Source organism: Salvelinus alpinus, chromosome 21, assembly GCF_045679555.1.
Source record: "Salvelinus alpinus chromosome 21, SLU_Salpinus.1, whole genome shotgun sequence".
NCBI lineage: Eukaryota > Metazoa > Chordata > Actinopteri > Salmoniformes > Salmonidae > Salvelinus > Salvelinus alpinus.
The window spans coordinates 46,394,705-46,420,300 of record NC_092106.1 but is presented as its reverse complement, the minus strand read 5'-3'; the positions used below and the strand labels follow the sequence as shown (position 1 = coordinate 46,420,300).

Sequence of the window (25,596 nt, the reverse complement as noted above, 5' to 3'; positions counted from 1 at the left end):
GTGAAAAGCCAAAATGTGCAGTTTTGGCAGCCAAATATGTGTCCTCCTGCCACAGCCTGAGGGACAGCCAGTGAAAAATGCAAAGTAATGTTGATAATATTTCCCATTTAGCTTAGTTTTGTTTTGTCTTTCGTACCAGGTCATGTGTCTTCTCAGTCATGTTGACACTGGTCTACTACTGTTGCTTTAATGTATTGTTGTTCTGATTAATATTGTTGTTGTAGCTGTTATTAATGGTAATCCCATGTCCACTACTACTATTATTATTACTGTTAGTCCCACCATTTATTTATATATAAATATATATATATTTTGTGTATATATATACATATATATTTTATTTAAATTTTTCGATATGTATACTTTGACAATGTAAGTAATAATAACTTGCCATGTCAATAAAGTCAATTGAATTGAATTGAATTGAGAGAGAGAGAGAGAGAGAGAGAGAGAGAGAGAGAGAGAGAGAGAGAGAGAGAGAGAATTGGCTGCCGTTCTATGTCCAAACATGCTGTTGTTGATTAGGATTGTATCTGATCAACTTCCACCCCATCTGGTGTTTCGTCCTTCCCTCTATCCTTCTCTCGATCCTTCCCTCTATCCTCCTTTCTCTCCTGCCCTCTATCCTCCTTTCTCTCCTGCCCTCTATCCATCTCGATATCCTTCTATCTTCTCTTTATCCTCTCCATCCTTCTCTCTATCCTTCTCGCTATTTTCTCTCTATCCTTCTATCTGTCCTTCTATCTTCTCTCTATCCTTCTATCTTCTCTCTGTCCCTCTTTCTATCCTTCAATCTATCCTTCCCTCTATCCTTCTATCTACCCTTTCCTGTATCTTTCTCTCTATCCTTCTCTCCATCCTTCTCTCTATCCTTCTCTCTACCCTTTCCTGTATCCTTCTCTCTATCCTTCTCTCTATCCTTCTCTCTCTGCTCCCCTGGTTTCCGTGGAGATAACGACCTTGCAGCACTTTACCGTGGTACTGCAGCATGAGCTGCATGAACGAGGGAGAGAGAGAGAAAAGAGGAAGAGAGAGAGAGAGAGAGAAAAGAGGAAGAGAGAGAGAGAGAGAGAGAAAAGAGGAAGAGAGAGAGAGAGAGAAAAGAGGAAGAGAAAGAGAGAAAAGAGGAAGAGAGAGAGAGAAAAAAGAGGAAGAGAAAGAGAGAAAAGAGGAAGAGAGAGAGAGAGAAAGAGAGAAAAGAGGAAGAGAGAGAGAGAAAAGAGGAAGAGAGAGAGAGAGAGAGAAAAGAGGAAGAGAGAGAGAGAGAGAGAGAGAGAGAAAAGAGGAAGAGAGAGAGAAAAGAGAAAGAGAGAGAGAGAGAGAGAAAAGAGGAAGAGAGAGAGAGAAAAGAGGAAGAGAGAGAGAGAGAAAAGAGGAAGAGAGAGAGAGAGAGCGATGAGCTGAGAGAGCTGTACGTGGATGGAACTAACCGTTTTATAATGGCAGATGTCTGTCCATTTTTTTATAGACAATATATCTCACTGGTACACAGCAGGTCAATGAGAGGTGATTTATGGGTGGAAAACTAATCCAATGAAGTTTTGGTCAGAAGTGTTCCTGATGAGTACGCCACAGACTGGCTCTGAGACAGACAGTCTATGAAAATATACTGGGAAGAAGAAACCAGTCTACAGTTTGGATGAATAGGTAAAATGGGGGAGGGAGGAGAGACAGAGGTGAATAAAAAAATGGTCCTTAAGTCTCCAGCTGGAATGCAAACAGTGCTGACTGCCAGCTGAGTGCCAGGATGGAAAATCACTCTCTCCTGTCTCCCCTTCTCTCCCTTACCTCATTTACCCTCTCTCCTCTCTCCTCTCCTTCACACTCTCTCCTCTCTCCTCTACTTCACCCTCTCTCCCTCTCTCCTCTACTTCACACTCTCTCCCTCTCTCCTCTCCTTCACCCTCTCTCCTTCTCTCCTCTCCTTCATACTCTCTCCCTCTCCTTCACCCTCTCTCCCTCTCTCCTCTTCTTCACACTCTCTCCCTCTCTCCTCTCCTTCACCCTCTCTCCCTCTCTCCTCTCCTTCACACTCTCTCCCTCTCTCCTCTCCTTCATACTCTTCCCCTCACTCCTCTCATTTACCCTCTCTTCCTCTCTCCTCTCCTTCACCCTCTCTCCCTCTCTCCTCCTCTTCACACTCTCTCCTCTCCTTCATCCTCTTCCCCTCTCTCCTCTCATCTACCCTCTCTCCCTCTCGCCTCTCCTTCACCCTCTCTCTCTCCTCTCCTTCACCCTCTCTCCCTCTCTCCTCTCCTTCACTCTCTCTCCCTCTCTCCTCTTCTTCACACTCTCTCCCTCTCTCCTCTCCTTCACCCTCTCTCCTCTCATCTACCCTCTCTCCCTCTCTCCTCTCTTTCACCCTCTATCCTCTCCTTCACCCTCTCTCCCTCTCTCCTCTCCTTCACCCTCTCTCCCTCTCTCCTCTTCTTCACACTCTCTCCCTCTCTCCTCTCCTTCACCCTCTCTCCCTCTCTCCTCTTCTTCACACTCTCTCCCTTGCTACCTCTCTCACTCACCTCTCTTTCCAGTTCCAATCATTTTCTGTTCTGCCTCTTCTTCTCTCCCTGTCATTTCATACTCTTGACCTCTCTTTCTGTCCTCTTACATCTCTCCTATACCTTCCCTCTCTGTTATTTTCTTCTCGTATCCTTCTAATGTTATATCTTGATCATAACTAATTTTCTCCTTTCAACACTTTTCTGTTTGTCATTCATCCTGTCCTCTCCCCTCTCCATCCTGTCCTCTCCCCTCTCCATCCTGTCACCACTTCTCCTTGCCTCTCACAACCCCTCTCTCCTTGCCTCTCACCCCCCCACCCCGCCTCCCGCCTCCTCCCTCTCATCCCCTGATCCAGTAAAGGTTAGCCCAGGTTGTATATATGATATCCTGGCCAGCCGGCGATGCGGTGAAATGTGACTCCCCCAGCATCTGTTCTCTAGCGCTCTGCTCTCTGCTGCTGCAGTCAGAGTCAGCGCCCTTTAACCTCTTGCATTACTGTCTCTCACTCTCTCTGTCAGTCTTTCTGTCTGTCCTCTGTCTGTCTCTCACTCTCTCTGTCAGTCTGTCTGTCTGTCTGTCTGTCCTCTGGTATTACCTCGCCACAGCCATGACAGCCATGACCTTCTCAGCCCTATAAGTGGCATTTAGGAAAGTAGAGAGGACTACATTACCCAGCAAGTGATTGCAGTGTTTCAGAGTACTCACAGTAGAGTACCCATTCTGTTTGCAGTTGAAATGGTTCTGGAAAATCTACAACGTGAAATCCAACACAGAAAAAAATGGAAGCCCATGCAGTAAACATGAGGCTATGATTGTTAAGTTCATTGTTCAATTCACTTCCATTTGGAAGTGGCTAATTTTCAATATGTGGAACTCAAGAGTTTACACTTTCTGAAGCTTATATATATCTCTCTCTCTCTTCCTTCTCTTCATATTCCTTCTAAGAAATGGACATTGAGAAAGATTGCAACTTTTTCTTCTTATGGCAAGTCATTTCCTCCAGGATTCATTGAATGGTTAAACATCACTTCTTCCCTTTCTCCACTCTGTCTGCGAAAACCTGCCAAAAATCCGGTGTTCCTATGTCAAACAGTTTTGTTATATTTCAGTCTTCTGTGACGTATATGAAGTGCAATACTAAGAAGCAAACTTTAAATTGTAAATAATTCCACTCTATATCTGACATGGTGCAGGTGTCTTCTTTTCATTAGCCCATAATCATGTGTGTGAGGTGTAGACTTTTGTTTCAAAGTGGATTTGTTTAAGACTGATTCAGCCCACTGCAGTAAATTAAGGTGTCTTTCTCCCTCTCTCTTTCTCCCACGTTCATCCTCCCTCTCCCCACTTTCTCTCTCTCTCTCTCTATCCCTCTCTCTCCCGCTCTCTCTCACCCTCTCTCTCTCTCTCCATCTCTCTCTCTATCGCCCTTTCTCTCTCCCTCTCTCTCTCTCTCCCTCTTTCTCTCCCTCGCTCTCTCTCTCTCTCTCTCTCTCCCTCTCTCTATCCCTCTCTCTCTCTTTCTCCCTCCCTCTCCCTCTCCCTCTCCCTCTCCCTCTCCCTCCCTCTCTCTCTCTCTCTCTCTCTCTCTCTCTCTCTCTCTCTCTCTCTCTCTCTCTCTCTCTCTCTCTCTCTCTCTCTCTCTCTCTCTCTCTCCTCTCTCTCTCCCTCTCCCTCTCTCCCTCTCCCTCTCTCTCTCTCCCTCTCTCTCTCTCTCTCTCTCTCTCTCTCCTCTCTCTCTCCCTCTCTCTCTCTCCCTTGCTCTCCCTCGCTCTCCCTCTCTCTCTCCTCTCTCTCTCTCTCTCTCTCTCTCTCTCTCTCTCGCTCTCCCTCTCGCTCTCCCTCTCGCTCTCCATCTCTCTCTCTCTCCCTTGCTTTCGCTCTGGAAGTAATATAAGGTGAAGAAATGGCTTCCAACTAAGCATTTTCCTTCCCTCTATCTTTTTTTCTTGTTCACTGTCTCTCTCCCTCTCTCTCTCTCCATTGCTCTCCCTCTCTCTCTCTCTCTCTCTCCCTCTCCCTCTCTCTCTCTCCCTCCCTCTCTCTCTCCCTCTCTCTCTCCCTCTCCCTCTCTCTCTCCCCCTCTCTCTCTCCCTCTCTCTCTCCCTCTCTCTCTCTCCCTTGATCTCCCTCTCTCTCTCTTCCTCTCTCTCTCTCTCTCCCTCTCTCTCCCTTGCTCTCGCTCTGGAAGTAATTTAAGGTGAAGAAATGGCTTCCAACTAAGCATTTTCCTTCCCTCTATCTTTTTTTCTTGTTCACTGTCTCTCTCCCTCTCTCCCTCTCTCTCTCTCCCTTGCTCTCCCTCTCTCTCTCAATTCAATTCAATTCAATTCAAGGGGCTTTATTGGCATGGGAAACATGTGTTAACATTGCCAAAGCAAGTGAGTTAGATATTATACAAAAGTGAAATAAACAATACAAATTAACAGTAAACATTACACATACAGAAGTTTCAAAACAATAAAGACATTACAAATGTTATATTATATATATACAGTGTTGTAACAATGTACAAATGGTTAAAGCACACAAGTTAAAATAAATAAGCATAAATATGGGTTGTATTTACAATGGTGTTTGTTCTTCACTGGTTGCCCTTTTCTTGTGGCAACAGGTCACAAATCTTGCTGCTGTGATGGCACACTGTGGAATTTCTCCCAGTAGATATGGGAGTTTATCAAAATTGGATTTGTTTTCAAATTCTTTGTGGATCTGTGTAATCTGAGGGAAATATGTCTCTCTAATATGGTCATACATTGGGCAGGAGGTTAGGAAGTGCAGCTCAGTTTCCACCTCATTTTGTGGGCAGTGTGCACATAGCCTGTCTTCTCTTGAGAGCCATGTCTGCCTACGGCGGCCTTTCTCAATAGCAAGGCTATGCTCACTGAGTCTGTACATAGTCTGTACATAGTCAAAGCCTTCCTTAAGTTTGGGTCAGTCACAGTGGTCAGGTATTCTGCCACTGTGTACTCTCTGTTTAGGGCCAAATAGCATTCTAGTTTGCTCTGTTTTTTTGTTAATTCTTTCCAATGTGTCAAGTAATTATCTTTTTGTTTTCTCATGATTTGGTTGGGTCTAATTGTGCTGTTGTCCTGGGGCTTTGTGGGGTGTGTTTGTGTTTGTGAACAGAGCCCTAGGACCAGCTTGCTTAGGGGACTCTTCTCCAGGTTCATCTCTCTGTAGGTGATGGCTTTGTTATGGAAGGTTTGGGAATCGCTTCCTTTTAGGTGGTTGTAGAATTTAACGGCTCTTTTCTGGATTTTGATAATTAGTGGGTATCGGCCTAATTCTGCTCTGCATGCATTATTTGGTGTTCTACGTTGTACACAGAGGATATTTTTCCAGAATTCTGCATGCAGAGTCTCAATTTGGTGTTTGTCCCATTTTGTGAAATCTTGGTTGGTGAGCGGACCCCAGACCTCACAACCATAAAGGGCAATGGGCTCTATGACTGATTCAAGTATTTTTAGCCAGATCCTAATTGGTATGTTGAAATTTATGTTCCTTTTGATGGCATAGAAGGCCCTTCTTGCCTTGTCTCGCAGATCGTTCACAGCTTTGTGGAAGTTACCTGTGGTGCTGATGTTTAGGCCGAGGTATGTATAGTTTTTTGTGTGCTCTAGGGCAACGGTGTCTAGATGGAATTTGTGGTCCTGGTGACTGGACCTTTTTTGGAACACCATTATTTTGGTCTTACTGAGATTTACTGTCAGGGCCCAGGTCTGACAGAATCTGTGCAGAAGATCTAGGTGCTGCTGTAGGCCCTCCTTGGTTGGTGACAGAAGCACCAGATCATCAGCAAACAGTAGACATTTGACTTCGGATTCTAGTAGGGTGAGACCGGGTGCTGCAGACTGTTCTAGTGCCCGCGCCAATTCGTTGATATATATGTTGAAGAGGGTGGGGCTTAAGCTGCATCCCTGTCTCACCCCACGACCCTGTGTGAAGAAATGTGTGTGTTTTTTGCCAATTTTAACCGCACACTTGTTGTTTGTGTACATGGATTTTATAATGTCGTATGTTTTACCCCCAACACCACTTTCCATCAATTTGTATAGCAGACCCTCATGCCAAATTGAGTCAAAGGCTTTTTTGAAATCAACAAAGCATGAGAAGACTTTGCCTTTGTTTTGGTTTGTTTGGTTGTCAATTAGGGTGTGTAGGGTGAATACATGGTCTCTTGTACGGTAATTTGGTAAAAAGCCAATTTGACATTTGCTCAATACATTGTTTTCATTGAGGAAATGTACGAGTCTGCTGTTAATGATAATGCAGAGGATTTTCCCAAGGTTACTGTTGACGCATATTCCACGGTAGTTTTTGGGGTCAAATTTGTCTCCACTTTTGTGGATTGGGGTGATCAGTCCTTGGTTCCAAATATTGGGGAAGATGCCAGAGCTAAGGACGATGTTAAAGAGTTTTAGTATAGCCAATTGGAATTTGTTGTCTGTATATTTGATCTCTCTCTCTCTCTCCCTCTCCCTCTCTCTCTCTCCCTCCCTCTCTCTTCCTCTCTCTCTCCCTCTCCCTCTCTCTCTCTCCCTCTCCCTCTCCCTCTCCCTCTCCCTCTCCCTCTCCCTCTCCCTCTCTCTCTCTCCCTCTCTCTCTCCCTCTCCCTCTCTCCCTCTCCCTCTCTCTCTCTCCCTCTCTCTCTCTCCCTCTCTCTCTCTCTCTCTCTCTCTCCCTCTCTCTCTCTCCCTTGCTCTCCCTCTCTCTCTCCCTCTCTCTCTCTCTCTCCCTCTCTCTCTCCCTTGCTCTCGCTCTGGAAGTAATTTAAGGTGAAGAAATGACTTCCAACTAAGCATTTTCCTTCCCTCTATCTTTTTTCTTGTTCACTGTTTCTCTTTCTTTCTTTCTTTCATTCTTTCTTTCTTTCTTTCTTTCTTTCTTTCTTTCTTTCTTTCTTTCTTTCTTTCTTTCTTTCTTTCTCTCTCTCTCAATCTTTTTCTCACACAGAACACAGAAACAGAACATGCAATACACAGCCAGGTCACCCGTGATACAATTCAGTATTAGAAGTCCATCCATGCCTGAGGACGTCAGTAGATGACGTGGATACCGGCCACTAGGGGCAACAGTGAGCGCTGTTCCCTTCAAGTAGGTTTCAGTTTTGCTAGGGCGTTGTGAACGGGAATGACCGATTGTTTCTGCCTCTGATTCCAAAGGGTGAAAGTTCAAATCCAGTGACAGAAAAGATTCATAGAGTTCATTTAGAGTTCATGCCTAAAATTAACACTTCAAAATGTTACATTTTACAAACATGGATGAAGGTCTGGTTTTGAATTGTGACTGTAAGAGCTGGTTGGCTGTACATACTCAGCTCTGAGACCCTACAGCTGATCTTCAGAAGCAGCTTGTGTTATCCAGGGCACTGGCTCTTCCCCGCGTCCCTGTTATTCCTGAACAATCTTCATTAGTGTAAAATAATCCTGGGTTAGGCTGGGGGAGTGGGCCCGTTTTAGCAGCAGGTTATCACATGATCAGATGGATGTCTCTGAAGAGAGTGACACATGAGCGTCAGTGACACCAATTTGACTATCATACACACAGAGTACAACGCTGCGAGATACAACACCAACATGTGGGTTTGTAGTGTAGATATGGGCTGTCACAGCGTATCTTTCATACTGTGTGTGTGTGTGTGTGTGTGTGTGTGTGTGTGTGTGTGTGTGTGTGTGTGTGTGTGTGTGTGTGTGTGTGTGTGTGTGTGTGTGTGTGTGTGTGTGTGTGTGTGTGTGTGTGTGTGCGCGTGTGTCAGTGTGCATGTTTGTGTCACATGTGGTTATGTGCATAATCCTATGTGTGTATTATTAGCATGTTAGCCTGTCTGAACATGCAGCATCAGGCTCAGCCAGCCAGTTTCCCTGGGCTCCGGTCATTACCCTAGCTATCTGGTCTAACGTGACGACTAACGTGACAACTGTGGTTCAGTATAGTAACATCTTCAGCCTGTGACAATGGGAAATAGATCCATTATTCATTCAGGCTAAGATGTTTATTGATGAGTCCTTTATGTATATATTCGTTACACGTAAGAGTCATTCTTCAACAGTTCCATCCAACTCAGAGAATCAGTCACCATTTGGTCTGGTATGATTTTACTGTATGAGCCTTCATAACACCTTCATAACACCTTATGAACACCAACTGACTATAAAGAGGCGTGAAAGACGGAATCCATACCAGTCTGTCTTTTGGATCCCGGTCTACTGAAGTCATGTTAACGTATTTTCAACGTCCTGTGCTCATAGGGCGTTGAAGTGTCGTTGTTATCCCCCCAGATGGTGAGTGATAGCAGCCAGCCAGCCAAGGAGCATCATTCTGCCTCTTGTTCTGTCCTTACTGCTCCAGGCAGGTTTGATGTGTGAGCTTAGTATTTGTTTATGTTTGCTTGTGTGTTCTATATAGCTGTGTGTTCTATATAGCTGTGTGTTCTATATAGCTGTGTGTTCTATATAGCTGTGTGTTCTATATAGCTGTGTGTTCTATATAGCTGTGTGTTCTATATAGCTGTGTGTTCTATATAGCTGTGTGTTCTATAGCTGTGTATTCTATATAGCTGTGTCTTCTATATAGCTGTGTGTTCTATATAGCTGTGTGTTCTATATAGCTGTGTGTTCTATATAGCTGTGTGTTCTATATAGCTGTGTGTTCTATATAGCTGTGTGTTCTATATAGCTGTGTGTTCTATATAGCTGTGTGTTCTATAGCTGTGTATTCTATATAGCTGTGTGTTCTATATAGCTGTGTGTTCTATATAGCTGTGTGTTCTATATAGCTGTGTGTTCTATATAGCTGTGTGTTCTATATAGCTGTGTGTTCTATATAGCTGTGTGTTCTATATAGCTGTGTGTTCTATATAGCTGTGTGTTCTATATACAGTGGGGAGAACAAGTATTTGATACACTGCCGATTTTGCAGGTTTTCCTACTTACAAAGCATGTAGAGGTCTGTAATTTTTATCATAGGTACACTTCAACTATGAGAGACGGAATCTAAAACAAAAATCCAGAAAATCACATTGTATGATTTTTAAGTAATTAATTTGCATTTTATTGCATGACATAAGTATTTGATACATCAGAAAAGCAGAACTTAATATTTGGTACAGAAACCTTTGTTTGCAATTACAGAGATCATACGTTTCCTGTAGTTCTTGACTAGGTTTGCACACACTGCAGCAGGGATTTTGGCCCACTCCTCCCTACAGATCTTCTCCAGATCCTTCAGGTTTCGGGGCTGTCGCTGGGCAATACGGACTTTCAGCTCCCTCCAAAGATGATCTATTGGGTTCAGGTCTGGAGACTGGCTAGGCCACTCCAGGACCTTGAGATGCTTCTTACGGAGCCACTCCTTAGTTGCCCTGGCTGTGTGTTTCGGGTTGTTGTCATGCTGGAAGACCCAGCCACGACCCATCTTCAATGCTCATACTGAGGGAACGAGGTTGTTGGCCAAGATCTCGCGATACATGGCCCCATCCATCCTCCCCTCAATACGGTGCAGTCGTCCTGTCCCCTTTGCAGAAAACCATCCCCAAAGAATGATGTTTCCACCTCCATGCTTCATGGTTGGGATGGTGTTCTTGGGGTTGTACTCATCCTTCTTCTTCCTCCAAACACGGCGAGTGGAGTTTAGACCAAAAAGCTCTATTTTTGTCTCATCAGACCACATTAACTTCTCCCATTCCTCCTCTGGATCATCCAGATGGTCATTGGCAAACTTCAGACGGGCCTGGACATGCGCTGGCTTGAGCAGGGGGACCTTGCGTGCGCTGCAGGATTTTAATCCATGACGGCGTAGTGTGTTACTAATGGTTTTCTTTGAGACTGTGGTCCCAGCTCTCTTCAGGTCATTGACCAGGTCCTGCCGTGTAGTTCTGGGCTGATCCCTCACCTTCCTCATGATCATTGATGCCCCACGAGGTGAGATCTTGCATGGAGTCCCAGACCGAGGGTGATTGACCGTCATCTTGAACTTCTTCCATTTTCTAATAATCGCGCCAACAGTTGTTGCCTTCTCACCAAGCCGCTTGCCTATTGTCCTGTAGCCCATCCCAGCCTTGTGCAGGTCTACAATTTCAACCCTGATGTCCTTACACAGCTCTCTGGTCTTGGCCATTGTGGAGAGGTTGGAGTCTGTTTGATTGAGTGTGTGGACAGGTGTCTTTTATACAGGTAACAAGTTCAAACAGGTGCAGTTAATACAGGTAATGAGTGGAGAACAGGAGGGCTTCTTAAAGAAAAACTAACAGGCCCGTAAGAGCCGGAATTCTTACTGGTTGGTAGGTGATCAAATACTTATGTCATGCAATAAAATGCTAATTAATTACTTAAAAATCATACAATGTGATTTTCTGGATTTTTGTTTTAGATTCAGTCTCTCACAGTTGAAGTGTACCTATGATAAAAATTACAGACCTCTACATGCTTTGTAAGTAGGAAAACCTGCAAAATCGGCAGTGTATCAAATACTTGTTCTCCCCACTGTAGCTGTGTGTTCTATATAGCTGTGTATTCTATATAGCTGTGTGTTCTATATAGCTGTGTGTTCTATATAGCTGTGTGTTCTATAGCTGTGTGTTCTATAGCTCTGTGTTCTATATAGCTGTGTGTTCTATATAGCTGTGTGTTCTACATAGCTGTGTGTTCTATATAGCTGTGTTCTATATAGCTGTGTGTTCTATATAGCTGTGTGTTCTATATAGCTGTGTGTTCTATATAGCTGTGTGTTCTATATAGCTGTGTGTTCTATATAGCTGTGTGTTCTATATAGCTGTGTGTTCTATATAGCTGTGTGTTCTATATAGCTGTGTGTTCTATATAGCTGTGTGTTCTATATAGCTGTGTATTCTATATAGCTGTGTGTTCTATATAGCTGTGTGTTCTATATAGCTGTGTGTTCTATATAGCTGTGTGTTCTATATAGCTGTGTGTTCTATATAGCTGTGTGTTCTATATAGCTGTGTGTTCTATATAGCTGTGTGTTCTATAGCTGTGTGTTCTATATAGCTGTGTGTTCTATATAGCTGTGTGTTCTATAGCTGTGTGTTCTATATAGCTGTGTGTTCTATATAGCTGTGTGTTCTATATAGCTGTGTGTTCTACATAGCTGTGTGTTCTATATAGCTGTGTGTTCTATATAGCTGTGTGTTCTATAGCTGTGTGTTCTATATAGCTGTGTGTTCTATATAGCTGTGTGTTCTATATAGCTGTGTGTTCTATAGCTGTGTGTTCTATATAGCTGTGTGTTCTATATAGCTGTGTGTTCTATATAGCTGTGTGTTCTATATAGCTGTGTGTTCTATATAGCTGTGTGTTCTATATAGCTGTGTGTTCTATATAGCTGTGTGTTCTATATAGCTGTGTATTCTATATAGCTGTGTGTTCTATATAGCTGTGTGTTCTATATAGCTGTGTGTTCTATATAGCTGTGTGTTCTATATAGCTGTGTGTTCTATAGCTGTGTGTTCTACATAGCTGTGTGTTCTATAGCTGTGTGTTCTATATAGCTGTGTGTTCTATATAGCTGTGTGTTCTATATAGCTGTGTGTTCTATAGCTGTGTGTTCTATATAGCTGTGTGTTCTATATAGCTGTGTGTTCTATATAGCTGTGTGTTCTATATAGCTGTGTGTTCTATATAGCTGTGTGTTCTATATAGCTGTGTGTTCTATATAGCTGTGTGTTCTATATAGCTGTGTGTTCTATATAGCTGTGTGTTCTACATAGCTGTGTGTTCTATATAGCTGTGTGTTCTATATAGCTGTGTGTTCTATATAGCTGTGTGTTCTATATAGCTGTGTGTTCTATATAGCTGTGTGTTCTATATAGCTGTGTGTTCTATATAGCTGTGTGTTCTATATAGCTGTGTGTTCTATAGCTGTGTGTTCTATATAGCTGTGCCTTCTCTCTCTCCCTAGAGCTGCATCCAGCTACTGTAAGTCCTCCTGGTTCCCACACATTTAATGGCATTTCTTAGCAGTGTGTGTGTGTGTGTGTGTGTGTGTGTGTGTGTGTGTGTGTGTGTGTGTGTGTGTGTGTGTGTGTGTGTGTGTGTGTGTGTGTGTGTGTGTGTGTGTGTGTGTGTGTGTGTGTGTGTGTGTGTGTGTGTGTGTGTGTGTGTTCATGACTGAATCACCCCCGGGAACACACAGGCCTGGGCATGTGATGAGACACGTAAGGAAGGAGGGAGCTAGGCAGAGAGGGAGTAGGTTGTCTCTCACTCCTCCTTGGTGTGATAAGGGAGGGAGGATGATATAGTGATAGTTCATTGGTTCTTCACAGAGATCTCCTGCCAACTTTCAAGGCGTTTGCATGCTTCCCAGCAGAAACAGTTGGTACATATTGTTATGAGGACATTTTGTGACGTTTTTGTTCATTTTGGACTTGGTTTTCTCTGCTGTTCAGGCACACAACATTTTTTCAGCAGGCCGAAGTACCCCTTTGTCGGTGATTGGTGAACAGTTTTTTTTTTAATATAAAGTCTTTGTTGAAATTCAACGAGAGACGATTCATTTTCATGCACATTTTTCCACTTGAGAAATACCGCACCAAACATCTTAGTTAGATGTAAAATTGCGTGACTAAGATCTCCTTGGCAAAAACGTCAAAATGAACGACAGATGTCTTATCTTAGATTACTTTTGGCTATTTTGAGGAAGTGTGTGCTGGGTACGACGTCTCAAAATGGACAAGCAGTACTACTGCCGCTTTTTCCTTGTTTCTCAAGCAAAGGTCTTTTATAGGGTGTATGTGAGCACACTAGGGGCCAACCAAACTGGGAGGGGCCAACTGAACTGGGAGGGGCCAGATGAACTGGGAAGGGCCAACCAAACTGGGAGGGGCCAGCTGAACTGGGAGGGGCCAACTGAACTGGGAAGGGCCAACCACACTAGGAGGGGCCAGCTGAACTGGGAGGGGCCAACTGAACTGGGAAGGACCAACCACACTGGGATGGGCCAGCTGAACTGGGAGGGGCCAACTGAACTGGGAAGGGCCAGCCGAACTGGGAAGGGCCAACCAAACTGGGAGGGGCCAGCTGAACTGGGAGGGGCCAACTGAACTGGGAAGGGCTAGCTGAACTGGGAGGGGCCAGCTGAACTGGGAAGGGCCAGCTGAACTGGGAGGGGCCAACTGAACTGGGAGGGGCTAGCTGAACTGGGAGGGGCCAACTAAAATGGGGGGGGACAGCCGAACTGAAGCATGCTGATGCCTTTAATGTTTTACTCTTTTCTTGGCCATTTCAGTCAGGCCAGGATTAGACCTACCTCTCAGTACAGTAGAAGAGGAAGAGGGTAAAGAGATGGAAGCAAATTATAAATGAATTCAGCAGTGTAGAGGAGAGAGGGCCAATCGGACTGTTCCTTATTTAATGGAGATGTCTTTATCCTCTTTAAATATTTATCTTCTATGCCTTTACCTCTGTATTTCTTTACATCTGTCGTGTCTTTGGTATCATTGAAGTTATGATACCAAAGTTATTATATCAAATCAATTCTCTTTAATTATTATTACGTGATTAAACTAATCATGTAAATGTAATTAACTAGGAAGTCGGGGCACCAAGGAAAATCTTCAGATTACAAAGTTATAATTTTCCTAATATAACTTTTCAGATATTTTAATATCTGATCAATTAGTCTTCATCTGAATGAATTATTCTTTACCTCACGTTAGTCTCATTCCAAACGTCGTAAATTGTTGGTTATCCGCACAAACCCAGTCTTTGCTATGAATCATCCATACATCAATTGTCTTAATCATTTATTTACTAACTAACTAAATAATCACAGAAATGCATAACAAACAAACAAACTGTAGATATGGTTACAAGGAAATGATAGGGGATGTGCCCTGGTGGGCTAAACCGGCATGGCGGCTTGGTAGACAAAGGGACTGAGAAGGGCGCGAAAGACAAAAGACACTACACAGTTGATAATTATAATAATTGAAATGCTAATCCTTTGCACATGAACGCTCACTCATTCGGGAATAATTGCAATCAATAAATATATATTTACGCTCAGTGTGTCGTTGTGATCTCTGTTGGAATCGTCCTTTTCTGTTGGAAAGTTCATCCGAGATTCTCTCTGCGTCCCTGGAGTCTTTGGTTAGAATGGAAACTTCAGAGTAACATTCTGAAATGTTCTTATAGAATAGATGTTTCGGCGGTTGTCGGTCTTCACATTCAATGGTACATAATTCCTAGCTGCAGACTAGTAATTAGTATTGAATATTTGCTCTTATTCTGTCGGTATCGATAGTCTCAGAGTTTAACCATGTGGTATGGTTAAGAATTCAGCAACCGAGGAATGCATGGTCTCTACTCAAACCTTAACTTCTTCAGGCTGCAGGGCGGTGCCGGTACACTTATGACAACATCCAGCTCAAGTGCAGGGCGCGAAATTCAAAATATATTTTTTAGAAATATTTAACTTTCACACATTAACAAGTCCAATACAGCATTTGAAAGATAAACATCTTGTGAATCCAGCCAACATGTCCGATTTTTAAAATGTTTTACAGCGAAAACACCACGTATATTTATGTTAGCTCACCACCAAATAGAAAAAAGGACAGACATTTTTCACAGCACAGGTAGCATGCACAAAGCCAACCTAACTAACCAAGATCCAACCAAACTAACCAAGAAACAACTTCATCAGATCAGACAGTCCTATAACATGTTACACAATAAATCTATGTTTTGTTCGAAAAATGTGCATATTTGAGGTATAAATCAGTTTTACATTGATGCTACCATCACAGCTACCGTCAGAAATAGCACCGAAGCAACCAGAGTAATTACAGACACCAACGTCAAATACCTAAATACTCATCATAAAACATTTCTGAAAAATATATGGTGTATAGCAAATGAAAGACAAAGATCTTGTGAATACAGCCAATATTTCCGATTTTTTAAGTGTTTTACAGCGAAAACACAATATAGCGTTATATTAGCTTACTACAATAGCTAACACACAACAGCATTGATTCAAGGCAACCGGTAGCGATAGCACAGTTCGACAGATATATGAAATAGCATCCCAAAATGGGTCCTACTTTTGGTGATCTTCCATCAGAATGTTGTACAAGGGGTCCTTTGTCCAGAACCGTCTTTGTTTGGGTTTAGAACGACCTCTTTCCCTCTTGAATTAGCAAGCACACTGGCCCAGTGGCGCGAAGCTCTCCTTCGTGAACAAAGTCAAACAACGCAACACGCCTAACGTCCCGAATAAATTTTAATAATCTAATAAAACTATATTGAAAAAACATACTTTTCGATGATATTGTAACATGTATCAAATAAAATCAAAGCCGGAGATAGTATTCGCCTATAACGACGGCTTTCCAGAAGGCGATTCCACGTTCATCTTCACGCTTTCGAAAAAACAGGAAATGGCGGATACGTCATTCCAAGAGGATTTATTACACTTCAGACCAAGATAATCCATTCATTTCTTCTCTCACCGCCTCTTGACATCTAGGGGAAGGTGTATGACGTGTATGTATACCAATACGTATCATGCCCATTTATAGGCAAGCCTTTGAACAGAGACCTCGATTTCAGAAATCTCACTTCCTGTCAGGAAGTGGGCTGCAGAATGAGTTCTATTTCACTCAGAGAAATAATTCAAACGGTTTTAGAAACTAGAGAGTGTTTTCTATCCAATAGTAATAATAATATGCATATTGTACGAGCAAGAATTGAGTACGAGGCCGTTTGAAATGGGCACCTTTTTCCAAGTTACTCAATACTGACCCTGCAGCCATAAGAAGTTAACTCCCTCTGTGATGAGGTACTGGTCTCGACTCAAACCTTAGCCCTCTCGGTTATCGAGGTAAGCTGGTCTGAAGAGAATTCCTCCAAGTGGGGGTTATATTCGTAACAGTAGAAAGGGGCTGTCCCATGACGCAAGATCAATGTCTGTGCTCATGGGGCGGGCCAATGACTTAGTTAAACTTTAAAGGGAATTGGATTCTCTTTCATTAAACAGTTTAAAATCACATTACAAAATTTCACAAATAGTTTCATCTTTACTCATTAATTTTATACAATAATTAGATGCAAATCTCATAACGGAGACTCTTGTATAAACAGAGTTATGGTAATGTGGCTGTATTGTCTCTCTGTATTGTCACAAACTTTAAACAAAATGGACGGGTCGTAGCTGGATTCTCCACCGACCGGTTACACATTCTCCAAAACATGGACATTGTTCAGTTCTCAAGTTCTGTGAGGTAGAAGAAGTTCCTTTGTTCTACTGTGAACCTTTCTCTCTCTATACTGCATGAGGGAGAGAGTCTCCTCCATGAATTTACGACCTGAGATAACAGAGCCTGGGTGTAGGGGGAAGAGAGAGGTGGTGAGAGAGAGTTGGTGCTTGCTATATCCAAAGAGGGCCACGTCATGACACCTCTTTACTCTCTGTCTTTACCTCTTTACCTCTTCATCCTCATTCTCTTCACTTCTTTATCACTTTACCTCTTTGTTCTCTATGTCTTTACCTCTTTACCTCCTAACCCCTTTATCTCTTTACCTCTGTATCTCTTTATCCTCGATCTCTTTACCTCTGTATCTCTTTAGCCCATTATCTCTTTATCACCTTACCTATTTCTCCTCTATATCTTTACTTCGTTATCTCTTTGCCGATTTATCCTTTAACTCTTTATCCTCTACCTCTTTACCTCTTTATCACATTGCCTCTTTGTCCTCTGTCTTTAATTCTTTATCTCTTTACCCTCTATCTCGTTACCATTACAGTCTTTGTCTTTACCAATTTATCTATTTACCTCTTTGTCATCTACCTCTTTACCTCTTTATCACTTTGGCCCATTATCCTCTGTCTTTACCTCGTTATCTCTTTGCCCTCTATCTCTTTACCTCTTTATCTTTTTATTTATTTATCTCTTTATCCTATTTATCCTCTTCAGCCACTTTATCTATTCATCCTCTTTATCTCTTTACCTATTAGCCTCTTTGTCTTTACCTCTTTATCTCTTTACCTCTTTATCCTCTACCTCTTTACCTCTTAATCACTGCCTCTTTATCCTCGGTCTGTACCTCTTTATCTCTTTATCTATTTTCCTCTGTATCTCTATATAGCTTTACCTCTTTACATCTTTATCTCTTTATCCTCTATCTCTTTACCTCTTTACTTTGTATCTCTTTATCTCTTTACCTCTTTATCTCTTTATCCTCTGTCTCTTTACCTCTTTAACTCTTCACATCTGTATCTCTTTATCTCTTTACCTCCTTATCTCTTCATCACTTTACCTCTTTCTCCTCTAGGTCTTTGCCTCATTATCTCTTTACCGATTTATCTTTTAAATTTATCCTCCTCCTCTTTACATCTTTATTGCGTTTCCTCTTTATCCTCTGTCTTTACTTCTTTATCTCTTTACCCTCTATCTCTTTAGCTCTTTATCATCTACCTATTTACCTCTTTACCGATTTGCATCTTTATCCTCTGTCTTGACCTCTTTATCTCTTTACCATCTATCTCTTTACCTCTTTATTCTCGTTATCGCTTTGCCTTTTTATCTCTTTACCTCTTTATCCTCTGTCTTTACCTCTTTACGTCTCTATCCTCTATGTATTTTCCTCTTGAGCTATTTACCTCTTTATCTATTTATCGCTTTATCCTCTTTATCCTCTTTACCTCCTCATCATCTGTATCCTCTTTATCTCTTTATCTCTTCAACACTTTACCTCTTTATCTCTTTAACCTCGTTATCTTCTTTACCTCTTTTTCCTCTTTACCTCTTTATAGCTTTACCTCTGTATCCTCGTTTTCCTTTATCTCGTTATCCCCTTCATCTCGTTATCCTTGTTATCCGCTTTATCCTCATCTATTTAATCTCTTTATCTCTTTACCTATTTATCCTCTTTGTCTTTACCTCTTTATCTCTTTACCTATTTATCCTCTTTGTCTTTACCTCTTTACCACTATCTCTTTCCCTCTTTATTCTCTTCATCCCTTTATCCTCGTTATCTCGTTAACCTTTTATTCTCTTTATCCTTTATCCTCTTAATCCTTCTTATCTCTTTCCAGCTTTATCATCTTTGTGTCTTTACCTCTATCTTCTTTACCCCTTTACCCCGTTACCTCTTTAACCTTTTTAGAGCGTTGGACTAGTAACCGAAAGGTTGCTAGATCGAATCCCCGAGCTGACAAGGTGAAAGTCTGTCGTTCTGCCCCTGAACAAGGCAGTTAACCCACTGTTCCGTCATTGAAAACAAGAATTTGTTCTTAACCTCTAACGAGTCACAACCCCGGATCCGGGATCCCCCCCATCAAAAAAGCTGACTAGCATAGCCTAGCCTAAAGCCACAGGGATATCATATAATCAAATGTTCATGAAATCACAAGTCCAAGACACCAAATGAAAGATACAGATGTTGTGAATCCAGCCATCATTTCCGATTTTTTAAATGTTTTACAGGGAAGACAAAATATGTATTTCTATTAGCTAACCACCATAGCAAAAGACACAACTTTTTTTTTCTCCACCATTTTTCCCTGCACAGGTAGCCATCACTAATTCGACCAAATAAAGATATAAATAGCCACTAACCAAGAACAAACTTCATCAGATGACAGTCTGATAACATATTTATTGTATAGCATATGTTTTGTTAGAAAAATGTGCATATTTCAGGTATAAATCATAGTTTACCATTGCAGCCACCATCACAACTCTCACCGAAGCGACTAGAATAACTACAGAGAGCAACGTGTATTACCTAATTACTCATCATAAAACATTTCTTAAAAATACACAGCGTACAGCAATTGAAAGACACAGATCTTGTGAATCCAGACAATATTTCAGATTTTCTAAGTGTTCTACAGCGAAAACACAATATAACGTTATATTAGCTTACCACAATAGCAAACATCACAACAGCATTGATTCAAGCAAAAACATAGCGATAAGTATAAGCCACCAAAAGATATACATTTTTTTTCACTAACCTTCTCAGAATTCTTCAGATGACAGTCCTATAACATCATATTACACAATGCATATAGAGTTTGTTCGAAAATGTGCATATTTAGCGGCACAAATCGTGGTTATACAATGAGAATAGTGGCCAAAACTTAGAGCAATCTGTCCGGCGCCATCTTGGAAAAGCACCTATTCTAATCGAAAACTATTCATAAACTTGACTAAAAAATACAAGTTGGACAGCAAATGAAAGATAAATTAGTTCTTAAAACTTCTCACGAGTCACCATCCCGGTTCCGGGAGCACCCCCCACAGTAAAAAAAGCTGACTAGCATAGCCTAGCATAGCGACACAAGTAAATACTAGCATCTAAATATCATTAAATCACAAGTCCAAGACACCAGATGAAAGATACAGATCTTGTGAATCCAGCCATCATTTCTGATTTTTAAAATGTTTTACAGGGAAGACACAATATGTAAATCTATTAGCTAACCACGATAGCAAAAGACACAACTTTTTTTTCCCACCATTTTTTTCCTGCATGGGTAGCTATCACTAATTCGACTAAATAAAGATATATATAGCCACTACCCAAGAAACAACTTCATAAGATGACATTCTGATAACATATTTATGGTATAGCATATGTTTTTTTAGAAAAATGTGCATTTTTCAGGTATAAATCACAGTTCTACATTGCAGCTGCAATCTGAAATAGTGCCGAAGCTGCCAGAATAATTACAGAGACCAACGTCAAATACCTAATTACTCATCTTAAAACATTTCTGAAAAATACACAGCGTACAGCAAATGAAAGCCCAACATCTTGTGAATCCAGCCAATATGTCAGATTTTTTAAGTGTTTTACAACGAAAACACAATATAGCATTATATGAGCTTACCACAATAGCCAGAATCACAACCGCAATTTACCAGCAGCACAGGTTAGCGATCGTAACAATCCAGCAAAAGATATATAATTTTTGACTAACCTTGATATACTTCATCAGATGACAGTCCTGTAACATCATATTACACAATGCATATAGCTTTTGTTCGAAAATGTGCATATTTAGCAGCACAAATCGTGGTTATGCAATGTAATCAGTAAAAACATGGCATGCATTCTGGCCGGCGCCATCTTGGAAAGGCACCTAATCTAATCAATAAATAATCGAAAACTTGACTAAAAAATACAGGTTGGACAGCAATTGAAAGATGCATTAGTTATTAATGCAACCGCTGTGTTAGATTTTTAAAATTAACGTTACTAGACATACAGTGTGCGTTACAGCCAGACCAGTGCCGCAATAATGGCCGAAAAAAACTTTTACATTTTTACACAGAACAACGAATTAACATCATAAATAGTTCTTACTATTAGTTGAGCTTCCATCAGAATCTTGGGCAAGGTGTCCTTTGTCCAAAAGAATCGTTACTTTGTTGTAAAACGTCCTCTTCAACTTCGGAATTAGCAGCTAACAATAGCTACGTGGCACACACATGTCCAAATCCTCACATAAACTGATATAAATCGGTTTAAAATAACTTCGTTATGATGTTTCTAACACCTATATCGAATTAAATCACAGACGGATATATCTTAGGCCGATAACGAGAGCTTTTGAGCATGCCATTCTGATGTCCTCTCTTGCGTCTTGACGAGCGTTGAAAAGAACGGACCTTCCACTCCATGGCCTTTTATAAAGTCTGAGAAATACGTAGAGACTCCATTCCACTTCTCATTGGTTACTGACATCCAGGGGAAGGCGGGTGCAGTTCATTTCGACCCATAGGACACATACAGAGCTTTAAACTGATCCGAGATCAGAGCCTAGTTTTCAGACCTTCGCAGTTCCTGTCATGGTTTTCGCTGCAGAAAGACTTCTGGTTCACCCACAGACATAATTCAAACGGTTTTAGAAACTAGAGATTGTTTTCTATCCAATAGTAATAATAATATGCATATTGTACGAGCAAGAATTGAGTACGAGGCAGTTTAATTTGGGAGCGCAAAATGTCGAAGTTGAAACAGCACCCCCTGTATTCTCAAGAGGTTTTAATGCAATCGCTGTGTTAGATTTTTAAAATTAACGTTACTAGACATACAGTGTGCGTTACAGCCAGACCAGTGCCGCAATAATAGCGGCCAAACACTTTTACATTTTTCCACATAAATACGGAATAACATCATAAATAGTTCTTACTTTTGGACGAGCTTCCATCAGAATCTTGGGCAAGTTGTCCTTTGTCTAAAAGAATCGTTGCACGGTTGTAAAACATCCTCTTCAACTTTGGAATTAGCAGCTAACAATAGCTATGTCGCACAGACATGCCCAAATCTTCATGGCGCAATACTAAGGAAATACCGAAAATAGCAATATACTCGCATAAACTGATATAACTCGGTTTAAAATAACTTCGTTATGATGTTTCTAACACCTATATCGAATTAAATCACAGATGGATATATATTGGGCCTAAAACGAGAGCGTTTGAGCATGCCATCCTGATGTCCTCCTCTGCGTCTTGACGAAAGTCGAAAAGAGCGGACACTGCATGTCATGGCCTTTTATAAGGTCTGAGAGCTACGTAGAAACTCCATTCCAATTCTCATTGGTTACTGACATCCAGGGGAAGGCGGGTGCAGTTCATGTCGACCCATAGGATACATACAGACCTTTAAACTGATCTGAGAACAGAGCCTAGTTTTCAGACCTTCGCAGTTCCTGTCATGAATTTCGCTGCAGAAAGAGTTCTGGTTCACCCACAGACATAATTCAAACGGTTTTAGAAACTAGAGATTGTTTTCTTGTACGAGCAAGAATTGAGTACGAGGCAGTTTAATTTGGGAACGCTAAATGTCGAAGTTGAAACAGCACCCCCTGTAGTGACAAGATTAACTGACTTGCCTAGTTATATAAAGGTAAAATAAATCTCTTTATTTCAATTTCCTCTCTATCTTTTTACCCTCTTTATCCTCCTTATCTCTTTATCCTCTTTACCTAATTATCCTCGATATCCTTTTTACTGCTGTATGCACTTTATGCTCTTTATCTCTGTATATTCTCACATTACCGTATCACTCCCTCTGTCTGTCTGTCTGTCTGTCTGTCTGTCTGTCTGTCTGTCTCTGTCTGTCTGTCTGTCTGTCTGTCTGTCTGTGTCTGTCTGTCTGTCTGTCTGTCTGTCTGTCTGTCTGTCTGTCTGTCTGTCTGTCTGTCTGTCTGTCTGTCTGTCTGTCTGTCTATTGTACAGCCACACACACACACACACACACACACACACACACACACACACACACACACACACACACACACACACACACACACACACACACACACACACACACACACACACACACACACACACACACACACACACACACACACAGCGAGAGAGAGTGACACACACACAAAGAGACACACACACACACACACAGACACACACACACGCACTTGACCAGAATAACTGCTTTGGACTTAGAAAGTAGTTGACTACAGTGGAAATGATCCCAGATAGGAGACCAGGCTGCAATACATTAGCAGTTAATGTCTGAAGCGAGTTTTTTCACATCCTCCATCATCTCCTCTCCTTCTCTCCTTATCCGAACCAAATGTCCCTCTTTCTCTTCTCTCCTTCTCTCCTTATCTGAACCATATGTCCCTCTTCCTCTCCTCTCCTTCTCTCCTTATCTGAACCATATGTCCCTCTTCCTCTCCTCTCCTTCTCTCCTTATCTGAACCATATGTCCCTCTTCCTCTCCTCTCCTTCTCTCCTTATCTGAACCATATGTCCCTCTTCCTCTCCTCTCCTTCTCTCCTTATCTGAACCATATGTCCCTCTTCCTCTCCTCTCCTTCTCTGAACCATATGTCCCTCTTCCTCTCCTCTCCTTATCTGAACCGTATGTCCCTCTTCCTCTCCTCTCCATCTCTGAACCATATGTCCCTCTTCCTCCCCTCTCCTTCTCTGAACCATATGTCCCTCTTCCTCTCCTTCTCTGAACCATATGTCCCTCTTCCTCTCCTCTCCTCTCCTTCTCTCCTTATCTGAACCATATGTCCCTCTTCATCTCCTCTCCTTCTCTCCTTATCTGAAACATATGTCCCTCTTCCTCTCCTCTCCTTCTCTGAACCGTATGTCCCTCTTCCTCTCCTCTCCTTCTCTCCTTCTCTGAACCGTATGTCCCTCTTCCTCTCCTCTCCTTCTCTCCTTATCTGAACCGTATGTCCCTCTTCCTCTCCTCTCCTTCTCTGAACCATATGTCCCTCTTTCTCTTCTCTCCTTCTCTCCTTATCTGAACCGTATGTCCCTCTTCCTCTCCTCTCCTCCTCTCCTTATCTGAACCATATGTCCCTCTTCCTCTACTCTCCTTCTCTCCTTATCTGAACCATATGTCCCTCTATGTCTCCTCTCCTCGTGTGCTGTGCTTGGATACTGAGAGAGAGAGAGAGTGTATAGAGAGAGTGTGTAGAGATAGTGTATAGAGATAGTGTGTAGAGATAGTGTATAGAGGTAGTGTGCAGAGGTAGTGTATAGAGGTAGTGTGTAGAGGTAGTGTATAGAGGTAGTGTGTAGAGGTAGTGTATAGAGATAGTGTGTAGAGGTAGTGTATAGAGATAGTGTATAGAGGTAGTGTGTAGAGGTAGTGTATAGAGGTAGTGTATAGAGGTAGTGTGTAGAGGTAGTGTATAGAGGTAGTGTATATAGGTAGTGTATAGAGGTAGTGTGTAGAGGTAGTGTGTAGAGGTAGTGTGTAGAGGTAGTGTATAGAGGTAGTGTATATAGGTAGTGTATAGAGAGAGTGTGTAGAGGTAGTGTGTAGAGGTAGTGTGTAGAGGTAGTTTATAGAGGTAGTGTATAGAGAGAGTGTGTAGAGGTAGTGTGTAGAGGTAGTGTGTAGAGTTAGTGTGTAGAGGTAGTGTGTAGAGGTAGTGTGTAGAGGTAGTGTGTAGAGGTAGTGTGTAGAGGTAGTGTATAGAGGTAGTGTGTAGAGGTAGTGTATAGAGGTAGTGTATAGAGGTAGTGTGTAGAGATAGTGTGTAGAGGTAGTGTATAGAGGTAGTGTGTAGAGGTAGTGTATAGAGGTACTGTATAGAGGTAGTGTATAGAGGTAGTGTGTAGAGGTAGTGTATAGAGGTAGTGTGTAGAGGTAGTGCGTAGAGGTAGTGCATAGAGGTAGTGCGTAGAGGTAGTGCATAGAGGTAGTGTATAGAGGTAGTGTGTAGAGATAGTGTGTAGAGGTAGTGTGTAGAGGTAGTGTGTAGAGGTAGTGTATAGAGGTAGTGTGTAGAGGTAGTGTATAGAGGTAGTGTATAGAGGTAGTGTGTAGAGGTAGTGTATAGAGGTAGTGTATAGAGGTAGTGTGTAGAGGTAGTGTATAGAGGTAGTGTATAGAGGTAGTGTGTAGAGGTAGTGTGTAGAGGTAGTGTGTAGAGGTAGTGTATAGAGATAGTGTGTAGAGGTAGTGTGTAGAGGTAGTGTATAGAGGTAGTGTATAGAGGTAGTGTATAGAGGTAGTGTATAGAGGTAGTGTGTAGAGGTAGTGTATAGAGATAGTGTGTAGAGGTAGTGTGTAGAGGTAGTGTATAGAGGTAGTGTATAGAGGTAGTGTATAGAGGTAGTGTATAGAGGTAGTGTGTAGAGGTAGTGTGTAGAGGTAGTGTATAGAGGTAGTGTGTAGAGGTAGTGTGTAGAGGTAGTGTATAGAGGTAGTGTATAGAGGTAGTGTATAGAGGTAGTGTGTAGAGGTAGTGTATAGAGGTAGTGTATAGAGGTAGTTTGTAGAGGTAGTGTGTAGAGGTAGTGTATAGAGGTAGTGTATAGAGGTAGTGTATAGAGGTAGTGTGTAGAGGTAGTGTGTAGAGGTAGTGTATAGAGGTAGTGTGTAGAGGTAGTTTATAGAGGTAGTGTGTAGAGGTAGTGTATAGAGGTAGTGTATAGAGGTAGTGTATAGAGGTAGTGTATAGAGGTAGTGTATAGAGGTAGTGTGTAGAGGTAGTGTATAGAGGTAGTGTATAGAGGTAGTGTGTAGAGGTAGTGTGTAGAGGTAGTGTATAGAGGTAGTGTATAGAGGTAGTGTATAGAGGTAGTGTGTAGAGGTAGTGTGTAGAGGTAGTGTATAGAGGTAGTGTGTAG

At 41.9% G+C, this 25,596-nt stretch overlaps 1 protein-coding gene across 8 annotated transcripts in view; it reads left to right on the top strand.

Moving 5' to 3' along the window:
• The window catches only part of LOC139548376 (muscleblind-like protein 1), a 217,206-nt gene that overhangs the window by 71,441 nt on the left and 120,169 nt on the right, over positions 1 to 25,596 (top strand). The window contains exon 1 of one of the 8 annotated variants that reach the window (XM_071358018.1): positions 7,440 to 7,596. The exons of the other annotated variants lie outside the window; for them this stretch is intronic. The gene's annotated coding sequence lies outside the window, so the exon portion shown is untranslated. Of the gene's footprint in view, positions 1 to 7,439; positions 7,597 to 25,596 lie in introns of those variants that run through there. 8 annotated transcript variants of the gene reach the window in all.